This window comes from Salvelinus fontinalis, chromosome 29 (assembly GCF_029448725.1).
Source record: "Salvelinus fontinalis isolate EN_2023a chromosome 29, ASM2944872v1, whole genome shotgun sequence".
Lineage (NCBI taxonomy): Eukaryota > Metazoa > Chordata > Actinopteri > Salmoniformes > Salmonidae > Salvelinus > Salvelinus fontinalis.
Genome location: NC_074693.1, coordinates 2,188,441 through 2,208,022, shown reverse-complemented (window position 1 = coordinate 2,208,022; position 19,582 = coordinate 2,188,441). Strand labels below are relative to the sequence as shown.

At 47.0% G+C, this 19,582-nt stretch overlaps 1 protein-coding gene across 2 annotated transcripts in view; it reads right to left on the bottom strand.

The window, feature by feature from the left end:
• Positions 1-19,582, bottom strand: part of LOC129827327 (catenin alpha-1) — a 307,702-nt gene that overhangs the window by 279,820 nt on the left and 8,300 nt on the right. The window lies entirely within an intron of this gene.

Sequence of the window (19,582 nt, the reverse complement as noted above, 5' to 3'; positions counted from 1 at the left end):
TGGGCCTGATACCAGTAAAAGGCCTCAGAGCAGAGCATAGTAGAGGCTGGATGGGATCCAGGCTAAGAGTTAATTGCATTAGAATGTCATTTGAGATGAGGAGGAGGAGAAAAGGATGAGGGAGACGAGAAGGGCATGAGGAGGGAGATGAGAAGGGCATGAGGGGGGGAGGAGAGAAAGCCAGTCTGACAGAGTAAGTCCAAACTCCCACACACAGGCAGTGAACCTAGGCCTAACACAAACAGCCAATGGCCTCACACACTGGTGGGGGGAAAAAGTACCCAATTGGGAGGAGTCGCAATCTACTCCAGAGATGGCCTGCAAAGTTCTGTCATACTTTCCAGGTCTATGCCCAAACAGTTTGAGCTTCTCATTTTTTAAATTAATCTCTCCAGAAATAAGTCTCTCGGTGTTGTCGCCTGTTATAAACCCCCCCTCAGCTCCCAGCTGTGCCTTGGACACCATATGTGAATTGATTGCCCCCCCATCTATCTTCAGAGTTCGTTCTGTTAGGTGACCTAAAATGGGATATATGCTTAACACCCCGGCCATCCTACAATCTAAGCTAGATGCCCTCAATCTCACACAAATTATCAATGAACCTACCAGGGACAACCCTAAATCCGTAAACACGGGCACCCTCATAGATATTATCCTGACCAACTTGCCCTCCAAATACACCTCTGCTGTTTTCAATCAAGATCTCAGTGATCACTGCCTGCATCCGTTATGGGTCTGCGGTCAAACGGCCTCCCCTCACGGTCAAACGGCCTCCCCTCACGGTCAAACGGCCTCCCCTCACGGTCAAACGGCCTCCCCTCACGGTCAAACGGCCTCCCCTCACGGTCAAACGGCCTCCCCTCACGGTCAAACGGCCTCCCCTCACGGTCAAACGGCCTCCCCTCACGGTCAAACGGCCTCCCCTCACTGTCAAACGGCCTCCCCTCACTGTCAAACGGCCTCCCCTCACTGTCAAACGGCCTCCCCTCACTGTCAAACGGCCTCCCCTCACTGTCAAACGGCCTCCCCTCACTGTCAAACGACCTCCCCTCACTGTCAAACGACCACCCCTCACTGTCAAACGACCACCCCTCACTGTCAAACGACCACCCCTCACTGTCAAACGACCACCCCTCACTGTCAAACGACCACCCCTCACTGTCAAACGACCACCTCTCACTGTCAAACGACCACCCCTCACTGTCAAACGACCTCCCCTCACTGTCAAACGACCTCCCCTCACTGTCAAACGACCTCCCCTCACTGTCAAACGACCACCCCTCACTGTCAAACGACCACCCCTCACTGTCAAACGACCTCCCCTCACTGTCAAACGACCTCCCCTCACTGTCAAACGACCTCCCCTCACTGTCAAACGACCACCCCTCACTGTCAAACGACCACCCCTCACTGTCAAACGACCTCCCCTCACTGTCAAACGACCTCCCCTCACTGTCAAACGACCTCCCCTCACTGTCAAACGACCACCCCTCACTGTCAAACGACCTCCCCTCACTGTCAAACGACCTCCCCTCACTGTCAAACGACCTCCCCTCACTGTCAAACGACCTCCCCTCACTGTCAAACGACCTCCCCTCACTGTCAAACGACCTCCCCTCACTGTCAAACGACCACCCCTCACTGTCAAACGACCACCCCTCACTGTCAAACGACCACCCCTCACTGTCAAACGACCTCCCCTCACTGTCAAACGACCTCCCCTCACTGTCAAACGACCTCCCCTCACTGTCAAACGACCACCCCTCACTGTCAAACGACCTCCCCTCACTGTCAAACGACCACCCCTCACTGTCAAACGACCATGACGGAACACGCGAATTGCCAGCAGCATACCACCCTGCATACTACAGCTGGCTTGCTTCTGAAGCTAAGCAGGGTTGGTGCTGGTCAGTCCCTGGATGGGAGACCAGATGCTGCTGGAAGTGGTGTTGGAGGGCCAGTAGGAGGCACTCTTTCCTCTGGTCTAAAAAATATCCCAATGCCCCAGGGCAGTGATTGGGGACACTGCCCTGTGTAGGGTGCCGTCTTTCGGATGGGACGTTAAACGGGTGTCCTGACTCTCTGAGGTCATTAAAGATCCCATGGCACTAAGAGTAGGGGTGTTAACCCCGGTGTCCTGGCTAAATTCCCAATCTGGCCCTCAAACCATCATGGTCACCTAATAATCCCCAGTTTACAATTGGCTCATTCATCCCCCTCCTCTCCCCTGTAACTATTCCCCAGGTCGTTGCTGCAAATGAGAACGTGTTCTCAGTCAACTTACCTGGTAAAATAACGGTAAAAAAAATAAAATAAAAAATAAAAAATAGGACCATCACATAATCCATTTAATATAGGACCATCACAAAATCCATTGGGATTAAATGTCTTTTCATTTGGTCTCGTTTTATGATAGCAAGAATCCAGGCCTCTTCAAATGAGCAGAAAACCATAGAGTTGACTAAGTTATTATTCTAAAAGGGAGGTTAAACTTTAAGGGCATCTTTTAAAAACTAGTTTTATACTCCTAATTTCTTCATAATATGAGAATATAGTACATTGTTAATCTCTGTCCATCTCTCCCATTTTCAAGCAAAAAAAAACCAAACAACATGCATGAACAATTCACAAGACTAAACATTGGAACACTGTGACGTGCTGCCCTACCCTGGTTAGAGAGGACATCCAGGTGAAGACATTTCATTAAAATTCATTACAAGGAAATAAAAGCTTTTTTACTTTTTGAACCCATTTGCCTGTATAGTTAAGACAATCCTTTTCATAAACGCATGAGACATCAATTACAATCCAGAAAAACCTGGTGTGCTGTTCACTCTTTTTTTTTAGGGAGGGGGTTAAGCAACCGAGTCAGTTGAAACATGGATTGTGTACGTGTGCCATTCGGGAGGGTGAAATGGACCAAGACAACATTTAAGTGCCGTTGAACGGGGTATGGTAGTAGGTGCCAGGCGATTTGTGTCAAGAACTGCGACGCTGCTGGGGTTTTCCACGCTCAACAGTTTCCTGTTTGTATCAAGAATGGTCCGACACCCAAAAGGACATCCAGCCAACTTGCTTCCCACAGTTGTCATGGACCAGCATCCCTGTAGAACGCTTTCAACACCTTTAGTATAACTGAAAAAGTACATGTATATAAGTATTCAGACCCTTTACTCAGTACTTCATTGAAGCACCTTTGGCAGCGATTACAGCCTCGAGTCTTCTTGGGTATGACGCTACAAGCTTGGCCCACCTGTATTTGGGGAGTTACTCCCATTCTTCTCTGCAGATCCTCTCAAGCTCTGTCATGTTGAATGGGGAGCGTCGCTGCACAGCTATTTTCAGGTCTCTCCAGAGATGTTTGATGGGGTTCAAGTCCGGGCTCTGGATGGGCCACTCAAGGACATTCAGAGACTTATCCCAAAGCCACTCCTGCATTGTCTTGGCTGTGTGATTAGGGTCGTTGTCCGGTTGGAAGGTGAACCTTCGTCCAAGTCTGATGTCCTGAGCAGGTTTTCATCAAGGATCTCGCTATACATTTCTCTGTTCATCTTTCACTTGATCCCGACTAGTGTCCCAGTCCCTGCCTCTGAAAAACATCCCGACCGCATGATGCTACCAACACCATGCTTCACCGTAGGGATGGTGCCAGGTTTCCTCCAGATGTGATGCTTGTCATTCAGGCCAAAGAGCTCAATCTTGGTTTCATCCGACTAGATGGTCCTGGTCCGAGTCTTTAGGTACCTTTTGAAAAACTCCAAGCGTGCTGTCTTACGTCGTTCAATTAGTGGCTTCTGTCTGGCCACTCTAACAAAGGCCTGATTGGTGGAGTGCTGCAGAGATGGGAGAACCTTCCAGAAGGACAACCATCTCCACAAAAGAACTCTAGAGTTCTGTCAGAGTGACCATCGGGTTCTTGGTCACGTCCCTGACTAAGGCCCTTCTCCCCGAATTGCTCAGTTTGGCCAGGTGACCAGCTCTAGGAAGAGTCTTGGTGTTCCCAAACTTCTTCCATTTAAGAATGATGAGGCCACTGTGTTCTTGGGGACCATCAATGATGCAAAAATGTTTTGCTACCCTTCCCCATCTATGCCTCGACACGATCCGGTCTCGGAGCTCCACGGACAATGACTTCAACCTCATGGGTTGGTTTGTGCTGTCAACTGTGGGACCTTATATATAGACAGGTGTGTGTCTTTTCAAATCAAGTGAATTTAGCACCGGTGGAATCCAATCAAGTTGTAGAAACATCAAGGATGATCATTGTTAACAGGACGCACCTGACAACCATGTCAAAGGATCTGAATACTTATGTAAATATAGTTTGTTTTTTTTATTCTTCTTAATACATTTGCAAAAAAAAAAAAAAAAAAATATCAGGCCTTTGTCATTATGGGGTACTGATGAGAATTTTATTTATTTTATAATCCATTTTAGAGTAAGGCTGTAACGTACCAAAATGTGGAAACGGGGGTCTGAACTTTGCGAATGCACTGTATATAACCATATGAATGAATTTCCTCCATGTTCTGCTCATATGAACATTTTAGGCCATAAATTGATCAAGTTAAGTAGGCCACATACAAAATATTCTGCCCATATGACCGCATACAATACTTGTAGGTATACTTTAATGAAACGCAGTAAACACATTTAATAAAAGACACTGATGAACACAATAGTAAAACAGTGTGCTTAACAGCTTTCCCGGTGAAACTCGACATATTGTAGGTTCACACGGACAAAAGAGTAGCGGAGGAAGGTGTTTGTGTTTCTGCTGCAAGTGTTAAAATATTACACATTGTGGCAGTGCTTCAATGTTTCTTTATAGATGTTACAGATGTCAGGGATCCCTGGAAAACAGTGGTAATTGTTGAGAGGACTCAAGACAATATAAAAATGTTACTTATTGTCAGTTCCACAAAAAAAAAAAAAACATACAAATCCTACTTTGTAGGAACGGGCCTCAGACTACGACTCCTCAGTCCATAACACTAACTCTTATAAAATTCATTATTTGTCTGCGAGAGCAAAGATACCAAAAAGTTAGTGGTGAGGAAATGAGTCATATAGGATTCTGTAAAATGTTAAAACCACTTAACTGTTATTACAACAGCTAAAACAAATAAAATAAAATTGCTTGGGTCAGTCTTTCGTGAAATGTTCACACAATTACATTTTTTTCAGAGCAAATGTTTCCCCCCTCTCGTTGCCCTTGTCTATGCCTAACAGTACACAGTTTTACTGCCTAGAAATGGTCTGGTCACAAAAATGGTTTTGAAAACAATGTGACTCCAGCAGCCCTGGACGCTGTTCCAAGTCGTCTGTGTCCGTCCCAAATGGCACCCCGTAACCAATATAGTGACCAGAGCTCAGGTCAAAAGCAGTGCACTACTGCATAAGGGCTCTGAGTCAAAAGTAGTACACTTCATAGGGAATGTGGTGCCATTTGGTACAGAGCCTGTGACCACACGCAATCAGTCCCCACTCTCAATCATGTGGTCCCCCGCCCCTCGTGGATCAGATCAATAAGGCTATTTTGAGGAGATAGTGATTCTAGATTCTTTATTATACTGTTATCCCTCTCGTCCTGCTTTCTCTCCACCACACCCATTGTGAACTGCCAGCTCACTAAACGATGAAATGATTACAATATGTATTACACAATAAGCCGGAGAGAGAGCGAGCAAGAGCGACAGAGAGACAGAGCGACAGAGAGAGCGACAGAGAGAGCGACAGAGAGAGCGACAGAGAGAGCGACAGAGCAATATATTGAATTATATCCAATGTATGTCTTTGCGTGATATTCCAAATGCTGTATGACAGAATCCTTTTCATTTTATGAGCGTTTGTGTCTGCTTGTTCTCTTTATATCTTTATGGTCTCATCTCGTTCGCTCCTTATCTGCACCTTCCCATTTAAGCCAGAGATCTGAATATAATGAGGAGATGCTCATGTCTCCGCCCTAACAATGGGAGTCGTTGTCCCAAAAAAGGCGGGACAAGCTTAGGTTCAAAATAACATAGAAAAGCATATTGGACCGATTTTGGCGAGAGCGAAACCTCACTTCACCCCTTTCTCCTAACACCCTCCTCCTTGTACCACTCACAACCCGACAAAGATGGGAGATCACTTCTTCCTCTCTGACAAAACTGGTTCAACTCGATATTTGCATTTGAGGTTTGGTCCAACATCACGGGTCATATGGACACCAACACATGGAGACATAGTGTAATGGAGAAGATAAACAAGGTGGTTGGAACGGTTGTTTCACCTCAGGTTTCAGGCAGAGCAGACACTACTAAAACAGATGTACCAATGAACTTTCATCCATGGAAAATGAAATGCTCAGTTTGTCCCGTGAGCATTACGGGTACCACGTATTGTTAGGAGCATTTTAGTCAAATAAAGATTGCTATAATAGACTTTCAGTCTGTTTTATAAAAATGCGCAATATTAGTATTAAACAGTAAGGAATTGGCATCTCGTTCTCATTCTTGATTTGAACAGGTGAACAAAGTGGACAGGCTAGCACGCTGTTCAAACGGGTGGAGACGGACCGGAGGTCGTGTTCCTAATTCAACCGTTTTGCCTTGTTGGTTGTATTCAGAACTTGTCAAATTATACCTTGATCCAAGTTGGCTAAACTTGAAGTCTAAAATATTAGCTGGCTACTCACTAGCACGTGGGCTTGAGATATTGTTTATGAGACCTGTGTTAATTTACTACATTAGTATGTGCATTATTATGCATGGTTCTGGATAAATTTGGAACATAAAGGTCATTTTTATACCGAGACCTAAACAAGCCAGATCAGTGATTACATTAGAAAGAAAACAAAACAGGTATAACTATTTTGAAAATGTAATTAGTGGGTCTTATGATTATGGAAGGTATATAAATCAGCCTAGGTATAATTTTACCGAGCTCTCAATTCATTACATTATTGCTGACTGCTTTTTTTTTTTAAACGCAGTGTATTTGACTTTTAAAGCTTATCTATATATATTATAATCCACCAAAAATATTTTTATTATTTATTTTTGATTGTTTTTGGCCACAGAGCAAGCAAAGGGAGAGAAGAAGAAAGAGTAAGAGAGAGACGTCCAATTTTGTATTCCAGCTGAGATGTAAAGCATCAGTCATAAGGTATGAAGAGAACGGGCAGGGAGGGGTGTGATCGTTGTGAGACGAGAGCTGAGATGTTGAAAAGCATCAGTCATAAGGTATGAATGAAGAGAACGGGCAGGGAGGGGTGTGATCGTTGTGAGACGAGAGCTGAGATGTTGAAAAGCAGCAGTCATAAGGTATGAATGAAGAGAACGGGCAGGGAGGGGTGTGATCGTTGTGAGACGAGAGCTGAGATGTTGAAAAGCAGCAGTCATAAGGTATGAATGAAGAGAACGGGCAGGGAGGGGTGTGATCGTTGTGAGATGTTGTGAATGACCATAGAACATTCATGCAAACAAAATGGAATCCCCCAAACTCTTCTAAAAGCTAAAACCAACAAACCGAGATTATATATATATAAATATATATTTTGTTTTAAGTAGTTAACACACGTTGCAAAAAACATCTTTAAAATGCATGACATAGCCCATCCGCCCTCTCCCTCCATCCTTTCCCCCCGCCCTCGCCCTCCATCCTTTCCCCCCGCCCTCTCCCCCCGCCCTCTCCCCCCGCCCTTTCCCCCCGCCCTCTCCCCCCGCCCTCGCCCTCTATCCTTTCCCCCCGCCCTCTCCCCCCGCCCTTTCCCCCCGCCCTCTCCCCCCGCCCTCTCCCTCTATCCTTTCCCCCCGCCCTCTCCCCCCGCCCTCTCCCCCTATCCTTTCCCCCCGCCCTCTCCCCCCGCCCTCTCCCTCCATCCTTTCCCCCCGCCCTCCCTCTCCCCCCGCCCTCTCCCTCCATCCTTTCCCCCCGCCCTCTCCCTCCATCCTTTCCCCCCGCCCTCTCCCTCCATCCTCTCCCCCCGCCCTCTCCCTCCATCCTTTCCCCCCGCCCTCTCCCTCCATCCTCTCCCCCCGCCCTCTCCCCCCGCCCTCTCCCTCCATCCTCTCCCCCCGCCCTCTCCCTCCATCCTCTCCCCCCGCCCTCTCCCTCCATCCTTTCCCCCCCGCCCTCTCCCTCCATCCTTTCCCCCCCGCCCTCTCCCTCCATCCTCTCCCCCCGCCCTCTCCCTCCATCCTTTCCCCCCCGCCCTCTCCCTCCATCCTTTCCCCCCGCCCTCTCCCTCCATCCTTTCCCCCCACCCTCCATCCTTTCCCCCCGCCCTCTCCCTCCATCCTTTCCCCCCGCCCTCTCCCTCCATCCTTTCCCCCCCGCCCTCTCCCTCCATCCTTTCCCCCCCGCCCTCTCCCTCCATCCTTTCCCCCCCGCCCTCACCCTCCATCCTTTCCCCCCACCCTCCATCCTTTCCCCCCACCCTCCATCCTTTCCCCCCACCCTCTCCCTCCATCCTTTCCCCCCGCCCTCTCCCTCCATCCTTTCCCCCCGCCCTCCATCCTTTCCCCCCCGCCCTCACCCTCCATCCTTTCCCCCCACCCTCCATCCTTTCCCCCCACCCTCTCCCTCCATCCTTTCCCCCCACCCTCTCCCTCCATCCTTTCCCCCCGCCCTCTCCCTCCATCCTTTCCCCCCGCCCTCTCCCTCCATCCTTTCCCCCCGCCCTCTCCCTCCATCCTTTCCCCCCGCCCTCTCCCTCCATCCTTTCCCCCCGCCCTCTCCCTCCATCCTTTCCCCCCGCCCTCCATCCTTTCCCCCCCGCCCTCACCCTCCATCCTTTCCCCCCACCCTCCATCCTTTCCCCCCACCCTCTCCCTCCATCCTTTCCCCCCGCCCTCTCCCTCCATCCTTTCCCCCCGCCCTCTCCCTCCATCCTTTCCCCCAATCCAACCAATTACATATGCCTTTATTTTCATCCCATTATTAAAAAAACAGCTGGAAAGCCACAGCTGGGTATAAAATGCTTTTTATATGCATGGCTAAGAGAAGGGAAGAGAAGAGTGGCAGGGAGGGAGGGGGGAGGGCTAAGGCCCAGTCAAATGGTAGCATTATCAGTCTGTCCACGCTCGGGCAAAAGAGCATAGCATAGTCCTAACTGTCAGGCCAGGCCTGCCACAAGCAGAGCTGCTGAATTCCTATTCAATGACAAGCTGCAGCTCAAATGGCACCCTTTCCCTATACAGTGCACTACCGTTGACCAGAGCCCAGGGAATAGGGTGCAATTTGGTACAAAAATAGAATAGCAGAGGAATGGCTGACATTCCCCAGACACTGACAACACTGCTGGCACTACTGTCTACCGAGCAGACACCTCAGAACACAACAACTTACCCATGACCCCCCCCCCCCCCAACTAGATCAGTAACGCACACAGTGAGTGACGGAGTTTGTTTGTCAAAGACATTGGCTGTAGAACTTAGACAACACACGTCCTGCCAGCCTGTGAACATTCGGTTAGCAGCTAGCTGACTCACACAGTGCTATCACCACCTAGCTTACAGCTACGGTTAGCACTGTGTGAGTCAGCTAGCTGCTATCACCACCTAGCTTACAGTTACGGTTAGCACTGTGTGAGTCAGCTAGCTGCTATCACCACCTAGCATACAGTTACGGTTAGCACTGTGTGAGTCAGCTAGCTGCCATCACCACCTAGCATACAGTTACGGTTAGCACTGTGTGAGTCAACTAGCTGCTATCACCACCTAGCTTACAGTTACGGTTAGCACTGTGTGAGTCAGCTAGCTGCTATCACCACCTAGGTTACAGCTACGGTTAGCGCTGTGTGAGTCAGCTAGCTGCTATCACCACCTAGCTTACAGTTACGGTTAGCACTGTGTGAGTCAGCTAGCTGCCATCACCACCTAGCATACAGTTACGGTTAGCACTGAGAGTCAACTAGCTGCTATCACCACCTAGCTTACAGTTACGGTTAGCACTGTGTGAGTCAGCTAGCTGCTATCACCACCTAGCTTACAGTTACGGTTAGCACTGTGCGAGTCAGCTAGCTGCTATCACCACCTAGCTTACAGCTACGGTTAGCACTGTGTGAGTCAGCTAGCTGCTATCACCACCTAGCTTACAGTTACGGTTAGCACTGTGTGAGTCAGCTAGCTGCTATCACCACCTAGCTTACAGTTACGGTTAGCACTGTGTGAGTCAGCTAGCTGCTATCACCACCTAGCTTACAGTTACGGTTAGCACTGTGTGAGTCAGCTAGCTGCTATCACCACCTAGCTTACAGTTACGGTTAGCACTGTGCGAGTCAGCTAGCTGCTATCACCACCTAGCTTACAGCTACATTCAATGTGATTCAATGTGATCCAACGTTTCGGGAAATACATAACGCCATCTAACCAGTTATCAAAATGACGTTACCGGTATATGCTGTTATTTTAGCCCGCTAGATAGCCTAGCCAGCTAACTAATCAACCACCACCAGTCAGAATTTACTTTTTTTTTAAAGTATGTGGACACCCCTTCAAATTAGGAGTCAACCATTTCAGCCACACCCGTTGCTGACAAGTGTGTAAAATAGAGCGCACGGCCATGCAATCTCCATAGACAAACATTGGCAGATATTGTCCTTACTTTAGAGCTGAATGAGTTTCAATGTGGCACCGTCATAGGATGTCACACCTTTCCAATAATAGTTTTCCCTGCTAGCGCAGCCACCCGGTCAACTCCGTGCTGTTCTTGTGAATCGGAAGTGTCTAGGAGCAACAACGGCTGAGCCGCAAAGTGGTAGGACAAACAAGCTGACAGAACAGGGACACGAGTGCTGAAGCCGTACAAATCGCCTGTCCACGGCTACAACACACACTAACGAGTGAATCACACTTCACAATCTGGCAGTCCGGGCAGTTGGGATCTGGGTTTGTCAGACGCTAAGATGACGTTACCTGCCCGAATCCAGTGCCAACTGTAAAGTCTGGTAGAGGAGGAATAATGGTCTGGGGCTGTTTTTCATGGTTCTGGCTAGGCTCCTGAGTTCCAGTGAAGAGAAATCTTAACACTACTGCATACAATGACATTCTAGACAATTCTGTGCTTCCAGCTGTGTCAACAGTTTGGAGAAGGCCCTTTCCTGTTTCAGCATGACAATGCCCCCGTGCACAAAGCGAGGTGCATACAGAAATGGTTTGTCGAAATCGGTGTGGAAGAACATGACTGGCCTGCACAGAGCCCTGACCTCAACTCAATCGAACACCTTTGGGATGATTTGTAACGCCAACTATGAGCCAGGACTAATCGCCCAACATCAGTGGTCGACCTCTAATGCGCGTGGCTGAATGGAAGCAAGGCCCCGCAGCAATGTTCCAACATCTAGTGGAAAGGCTTCCCAGAAAAGTGGAGTCTGATAGCAGCAAAGGGAGGGACCAACTCCATATTAATGCACTTCAACAAGCACTATCAGTAAGGCTTAGAAGAGGAGAGATACGCTAGCCATAGTTACGGCAGCAGAGAGATGCCATAGTTACGGCAGCAGAGAGATGACATAGTTACACTAGCCATAGTTATGGCAGCAGGGAGATGACATAGTTACGGCAGCAGGGAGATGACATAGTTACACTAGCAATAGTTATGGCAGCAGAGAGATGACATAGTTACGGCAGCAGGGAGATGCCATAGTTACACTAGCAATAGTTATGGCAGCAGAGAGATGACATAGTTACGGCAGCAGGGAGATGCCATAGTTACACTAGCAATAGTTATGGCAGCAGAGAGATGACATAGTTACGGCAGCAGGGAGATGCCATAGTTACACTAGCAATAGTTACGGCAGCAGAGAGATGACATAGTTACACTAGCAATAGTTATGGCAGCAGAGAGATGACATAGTTACGGCAGCAGGGAGATGCCATAGTTACACTAGCAATAGTTATGGCAGCAGAGAGATGACATAGTTACGGCAGCAGGGAGATGCCATAGTTACACTAGCAATAGTTATGGCAGCAGAGAGATACACTAGCCATAGTTACGGCAGCAGGGGGATGCCATAGTTACACTAGCCATAGTTACGGCAGCAGAGAGATACACTAGCCATAGTTACGGCAGCAGGGGGATGCCATAGTTACACTAGCAATAGTTACGGCAGCAGAGAGATGACAGTTACACTAGCCATAGTTACGGCAGCAGGGGGATGCCATAGTTACACTAGATGCCATAGTTACACTAGCAATAGTTACGGCAGCAGAGAGATGACATAGTTACACTAGCCATAGTTACGGCAGCAGAGAGATGACATAGTTACGGCAGCAGGGAGATGACATAGTTACGGCAGCAGAGAGATGCCATAGTTACGGCAGCAGGGAGATGACATAGTTACACTAGCAATAGTTACGGCAGCAGAGAGATGACATAGTTATGGCAGCAGAGAAATGACATAGTTACACTAGCAATAGTTACGGCAGCAGAGAGATGACATAGTTACACTAGCAATAGTTACGGCAGCAGAGAGATGACATAGTTACGGCAGCAGGGAGATGACATAGTTACACTAGCAATAGTTATGGCAGCAGGGAGATGACATAGTTACGGCAGCAGGGAGATGACATAGTTATGGCAGCAGGGAGATGACATAGTTACGGCAGCAGGGAGATGCCATAGTTACACTAGCAATAGTTATGGCAGCAGGGAGATGACATAGTTACGGCAGCAGGGAGATGACATAGTTATGGCAGCAGGGAGATGACATAGTTACGGCAGCAGGGAGATGCCATAGTTACACTAGCAATAGTTACGGCAGCAGGGAGATGCCATAGTTACACTAGCAATAGTTACGGCAGCAGGGAGATGCCATAGTTACACTAGCAATAGTTACGGCAGCAGGGAGATGCCATAGTTACACTAGCAATAGTTATGGCAGCAGAGAGATACACTAGCCATAGTTACGGCAGCAGGGAGATGACATAGTTACGGCAGCAGGGAGATGCCATAGTTACACTAGCAATAGTTATGGCAGCAGAGAGATGACATAGTTACGGCAGCAGGGAGATGACATAGTTACACTAGCCATAGTTACGGCAGCAGAGAGATGACATAGTTACGGCAGCAGAGAGATGACAGTTACACTAGCAATAGTTATGGCAGCAGGGGGATGCCATAGTTACGGCAGCAGAGAGATGACAGTTACACTAGCAATAGTTACGGCAGCAGAGAGATGACATAGTTACACTAGCCATAGTTACGGCAGCAGGGGGATGCCATAGTTACACTAGCAGAGAGATGACAGTTACACTAGCAGAGAGATGACATAGTTACACTAGCAATAGTTACGGCAGCAGAGAGATGACAGTTACACTAGCAATAGTTACAGCAGCAGAGAGATGACAGTTATGGCAGCAGGGAGATGCCATAGTTACACTAGCCATAGTTACGGCAGCAGAGAGATGACATAGTTACACTAGCCATAGTTACGGCAGCAGAGAGATGACATAGTTACGGCAGCAGGGAGATGACATAGTTACGGCAGCAGGGAGATGACATAGTTACACTAGCAATAGTTACGGCAGCAGAGAGATGACATAGTTACACTAGCAATAGTTACGGCAGCAGAGAGATGACATAGTTACAGCAGCAGAGAGATGACATAGTTACACTAGCAATAGTTACGGCAGCAGAGAGATGACATAGTTATGGCAGCAGGGAGATGACATAGTTACACTAGCAGAGAGATGACAGTTACACTAGCAATAGTTACGGCAGCAGAGAGATGACATAGTTATGGCAGCAGAGAGATGACATAGTTACACTAGCAATAGTTACGGCAGCAGAGAGATGACAGTTATGGCAGCAGGGAGATGCCATAGTTACACTAGCCATAGTTACGGCAGCAGAGAGATGACATAGTTACACTAGCAATAGTTACGGCAGCAGAGAGATGACAGTTATGGCAGCAGGGAGATGCCATAGTTATGGCAGCAGAGAGATGACATAGTTACACTAGCAATAGTTACGGCAGCAGGGAGATGACATAGTTACGGCAGCAGAGATGACATAGTTACGGCAGCAGAGAGATGACATAGTTACACTAGCCATAGTTACGGCAGCAGAGAGATGACATAGTTATGGCAGCAGGGAGATGACATAGTTACGGCAGCAGAGAGATGACAGTTATGGCAGCAGGGAGATGACATAGTTACAGCAGCAGAGAGATGACATAGTTACACTAGCAATAGTTACGGCAGCAGAGAGATGACATAGTTATGGCAGCAGGGAGATGACATAGTTACACTAGCAATAGTTACGGCAGCAGAGAGATGACATAGTTACGGCAGCAGAGAGATGACATAGTTACACTAGCAATAGTTATGGCAGCAGGGAGATGACATAGTTACACTAGCCATAGTTACGGCAGCAGAGAGATGACATAGTTACGGCAGCAGAGAGATGACATAGTTACACTAGCAATAGTTACGGCAGCAGAGAGATGACATAGTTACACTAGCAATAGTTACGGCAGCAGAGAGATGACATAGTTACGGCAGCAGAGAGATGACATAGTTACACTAGCCATAGTTACAGCAGCAGAGAGATACACTAGCTGGAGCAAAAGCATGGCGAGCAGATGGACTTGAGCGGGGGGGGGGGGGGGGGGGTAATAGTAGTGGGAGTCCGGATTGGAAAAGAGAAGCGCTGAAGAGCTGCTGTCAGAAGACATTAGGATTTCATTTGATGACAGTTTTCTGACACTGTCGTCGTGGCAGGCATAAAATAGAATTTGAAACAGAATCCGAGTGAGTTCGGTCCCACTAGGCAGGATGGAGAATACAGCCATTTAAATACTTATGAGATCATCAATGACATATACAATCCTCTTCTCTCTCCATGCAGGAGTTCTGCTATGCTCTCTCGTCATTTTCATGGCAACAGTCAGTCTGGGCGAACTAGAAACGTCCCGGATAGCGGAAACAGAGACTAGAAACGTCCCGGATAGCGGAAACAGAGACTAGAAACGTCCCGGATAGCGGAAACAGAGACTAGAAACGTCCCGGATAGCGGAAACAGAGACTAGAAACGTCCCGGATAGCGGAAACAGAGACTAGAAACATCCCGGATAGCGGAACAGAGACTAGAGATGTCGACAGACTGGCTAGGGTGTTCGATCCTAGGCAGGCTCCAGCCATGGAAAAGCAGATTGAAGCCCCCCCCAAACACACAACTGAAACCCATCAACAGTGCTCAGTGAAGAATGGATTGCCTATCCGCTGTGTGTGTCCAGGGAGCCCTCACCAGCTTTAGAGCTGGCTGATTACAGGAGGGGGCCTGAGTGGGAGGATTCCCAAGAGTTGCAGAAGAAGTGGCAGTGCCCTAACATGTACTTCCCAGTCAGCTCAGTCGACTGTGACAGAGGGAGTTTCAGCAAATACAAGAAATCTACTCACAGACAAGCGAGAGGCACTCGCCGTGCTCGACACAAAGATGGCGGACAATCATGTACTTCAATGGAGATGTCTTTGATAGATGGGAAACTTAGAAGCACATTAGGTCGTTCTATAGGTTTTGCCCATTGCTGCATTATTGCCTAGATTCTTGCTTGCATCCCCCCCCCCCCATTTATAATTTAAACACTTAATAAAGCACTTTATTTTGCAAAAATAACAATGAATGCAATATTGTTTTGTTACACAAGTATAACTGTAGGTTTTGCCTATTGCATTACTCTATTCCATTTATAAATGAAGCACTATTCAAGCACTTGCCTTGATTTAAAAAAAAGTTATGCGATGTTGTTTCGCATCATTACAAATTTACTGTTATATCTCAGTATATAGTTGACGTTTTATTCAATCCCGTGAGGCACTTTCTGATTAAATTAGCATAAATCGTAACAGAATAAAGAAATATTTTAACATAAAAAAACATGGAATGGGATTCATAGGTCCCTACACAAGCAGGACACAGTCCCTACACTTGTAAAAAACATGGAATGGATTTCATAGGGCCCTACACAAGCAGGACACAGTCCCTACACTTGTAAAAAACATGGAATGGATTTCATAGGGCCCTACACAAGCAGGACACAGTCCCTACACTTGTAAAAACATGGAATGGATTTCATAGGGCCCTACACAAGCAGGACACAGTCCCTACACTTGTAAAAAACATGGAATGGATTTCATAGGGCCCTACACAAGCAGGACACAGTCCCTACACTTGTAAAAAACATGGAATGGATTTCATAGGGCCCTACACAAGCAGGACACAGTCCCTACACTTGTAAAAACATGGAATGGATTTCATAGGGCCCTACACAAGCAGGACAGTCCCTACACTTGTAAAAACATGGAATGGATTTCATAGGGCCCTACACAAGCAGGACACAGTCCCTACACTTGTAAAAACATGGAATGGATTTCATAGGGCCCTACACAAGCAGGACACAGTCCCTACACTTGTAAAAACATGGAATGGATTTCATAGGGCCCTACACAAGCAGGACACAGTCCCTACACTTGTAAAAACATGGAATGGATTTCATAGGGCCCTACACAAGCAGGACACAGTCCCTACACTTGTAAAAACATGGAATGGATTTCATAGGGCCCTACACAAGCAGGACACAGTCCCTACACTTGTAAAAACATGGAATGGATTTCATAGGGCCCTACACAAGCAGGACACAGTCCCTACACTTGTAAAAACATGGAATGGATTTCATAGGGCCCTACACAAGCAGGACACTTGAGTAAAAAGAAAACATTGTGTGATGTCAGCATGTTTTTTAGTTGCTGCTATAACTTAGTTCCTGAAAAAATAACTACTTGCAGGGCATAAAATGTACATTTTGGTCCACCAGCCACTGTGGCAGGTAGAAAATATCTATATATATATATTTTATATATATATATATTTTATATATATATATTATTTATTTATTTACGGATGTGCATGCTTAGTAATGTTTCTAAAACAATGGATGTATTACTAATAAGTAGTAATGTGGTATATTGTTTATCTGTAACCCATATCTCTTAAACCAGAATATCAGATGAGAAGTTCACCCTGCCCCGTTAAGGGCGGGAGGTTACCACGGTAACGGCGACTCGATTCACGGTGGTGTCGGAGGTCGAGTCAGACTTAGTTGAGTCCGACTAGTAGCCTCGTTATCTTCTGTTCCCTAGCAGTTGAAACTCAAGACATTGAAGAACCCCAGCTTGTAAAACACACCCATGTAAATAGACCAAAAAAAACACATGGACAAAAGTCTCACTTCGGTGGACTGACTAAAATCAAATCACATTTTATTTGTCACATATACATGGTTAGCAGATGTTAATGCGAGTGTAGCGAAATGCTTGTCCTTTCAAGTCACACCTGTGTGTAGCACTTCCCCCTCCCAAAAAAATATCTTTAATTTAGCACCTTCACGTGTGCACAGCCCCAGGCCAGGCAGTGTTACAGCACGCGGTGGGATAGGCTATACGATTCAATTCTTTCACTGTGCGATTCATTTAACAGCTATGAGAAAGAAAAAAATATATAATTTTAAAAAAAAGGCACGAATATTTTGAAAACAGCTACTGCAGAACCCTGACTGGTGAAATAATTATCTGAACCTCCAATGCCAAAACTCAGCCCACATTTTGCCGCCTCTTGCACAGCTTAGACAATGTTTGCAACAATAAATGGAAGAAAAAAGAATAACATTCAATTGCTAATTAGACTGCTATGTCTGTGTCTTGCTGCGTTCCACCTCTGGGCAGCCAAATGATACAGGCAGCCAAGTGTGTATCCGGACCGGTGGAAAGAGTGACAACGGGCGAGTTCGTTATGCATCCGCCCGATGCCATTGTTATACCACATAATGCTGATATCGTGGCGAGAGTAAATAGCCACACGCAACTCGGCAGCCAAGAACATAAAATCACTAGACTGCCTGTTTGGGTTGTGCTCACGTTGACAATAGTGACAACACAGTAATGTATTTTGTGTAAAACATGTAGCCACCTCCCCTCCTGAAAAACATGAAATCAGACCTATACTTACGGACGCATGGAACTCAATAGGTTAGAACAGTTGTGTACAACGTGAGGTTTGTGGGCTACACCAGTGATCAAGGACGGCGGGCAGCCGAGTGGGCACGGCGGCGGACGGGTGGGCAACCGGCACGGCGGGCGGCCGAGTGGGCACTCGGCACGGCGGGCAGCCGAGAGGGCACTCGGCACGGCGGATAGTGGGTGAGATCTCCTGCCTACACCACATTGTCTCGTTCAATAGTCATCAATATCAACAGGCTTTTTAAAACATTCATGGCAAAACAAGCCAATGAGAAATGAGGAGCATCTTGACAGGGTTTTAACCTCTCCATTAACCTGACTCCTCTCCACCCACCAACAGGGACCGAGAGGGAAATCACTCTGCAGCTACTCGGAGTAATGAGATTTAACAACAGAGTTAAAAGATTGGGGTGATGATGCATAAGACTGCAAGCCTCTACGCAGCCCTCTCGACTGAGCTAACAGGGATTTTTCAGCAAATTGAAATCCTTGGTCGGTTTTTTAAAACTGCAACAAACAAAACAAAATATCTGCACTGCATGGGAAAAATGTCTAGAATTGAAAGAAATTAGCTTTAAAACTGCAACAACAAAAAAAATTCTCGGCTCCATGGAGAAATAAGTAGAATTGCAAGCCTGCCACATAAGCCCCATTTTTTTTTTATTCAGAAAAAGGCTGATATTCCCTCTTCGCCACATACAAGGTAAAAGAATGAAAGACTGCAGGCCAAAATAGAATGACAGGAAGGGAAGCAGTGGTTCAATCCATGGAAGCAGTTTGAATAAATTCAGGGGAGGAATCATAGGGCACCAACTGAATAAATATGTTTCCTTGAAGACAAGCGGCAGAAATACAAAGCCAAATTACCCATTAGGCGATTACCCAGAGATGCTCAAAAACAACATGTTTTTAATTAATACGTTCGATAACAGACGGGGGGGGGGGCAGTGTAGTAGAGCCTAATAACAGATAGAAAAACTGAAAGAAGCTTGGCACAAAAACAACCACCAGTTTGTGGTTGACCTATGCCAGTGGTTCCAAACCCTGGTCTCCTAAACAGTACACATCTTCTTAACCATGGCAACTTGACAACCATGACAACTTGACAACCATGGCAACCATGACAACTTGACAACCATGGCAACCATGACAACTTGACAACCATGGCAACCATGACAACCATGGCAACCATGACAACTTGACAACCATGGCAACCATGACAACTTGACAACCATGGCAACCATGACAACTTGACAACCATGGCAACCATGACAACTTGACAACCATGGCAACCTTGACAACCATGACAACTTGACAACCATGGCAACCATGACAACTTGACAACCATGGCAACCATGGCAACCATGACAACTTGACAACCATGGCAACCATGACAACTTGACAACCATGACAACCATGACAACTTGACAACCATGGCAACCATGACACCATGGCAACCATGGCAACCATGACAACCATGACAACTTGACAACCATGCCAACTTGACAACCATGCCAACTTGACAACCATGCCAACTTGACAACCATGACAACTTGACAACCATGACAACCAATCATCAA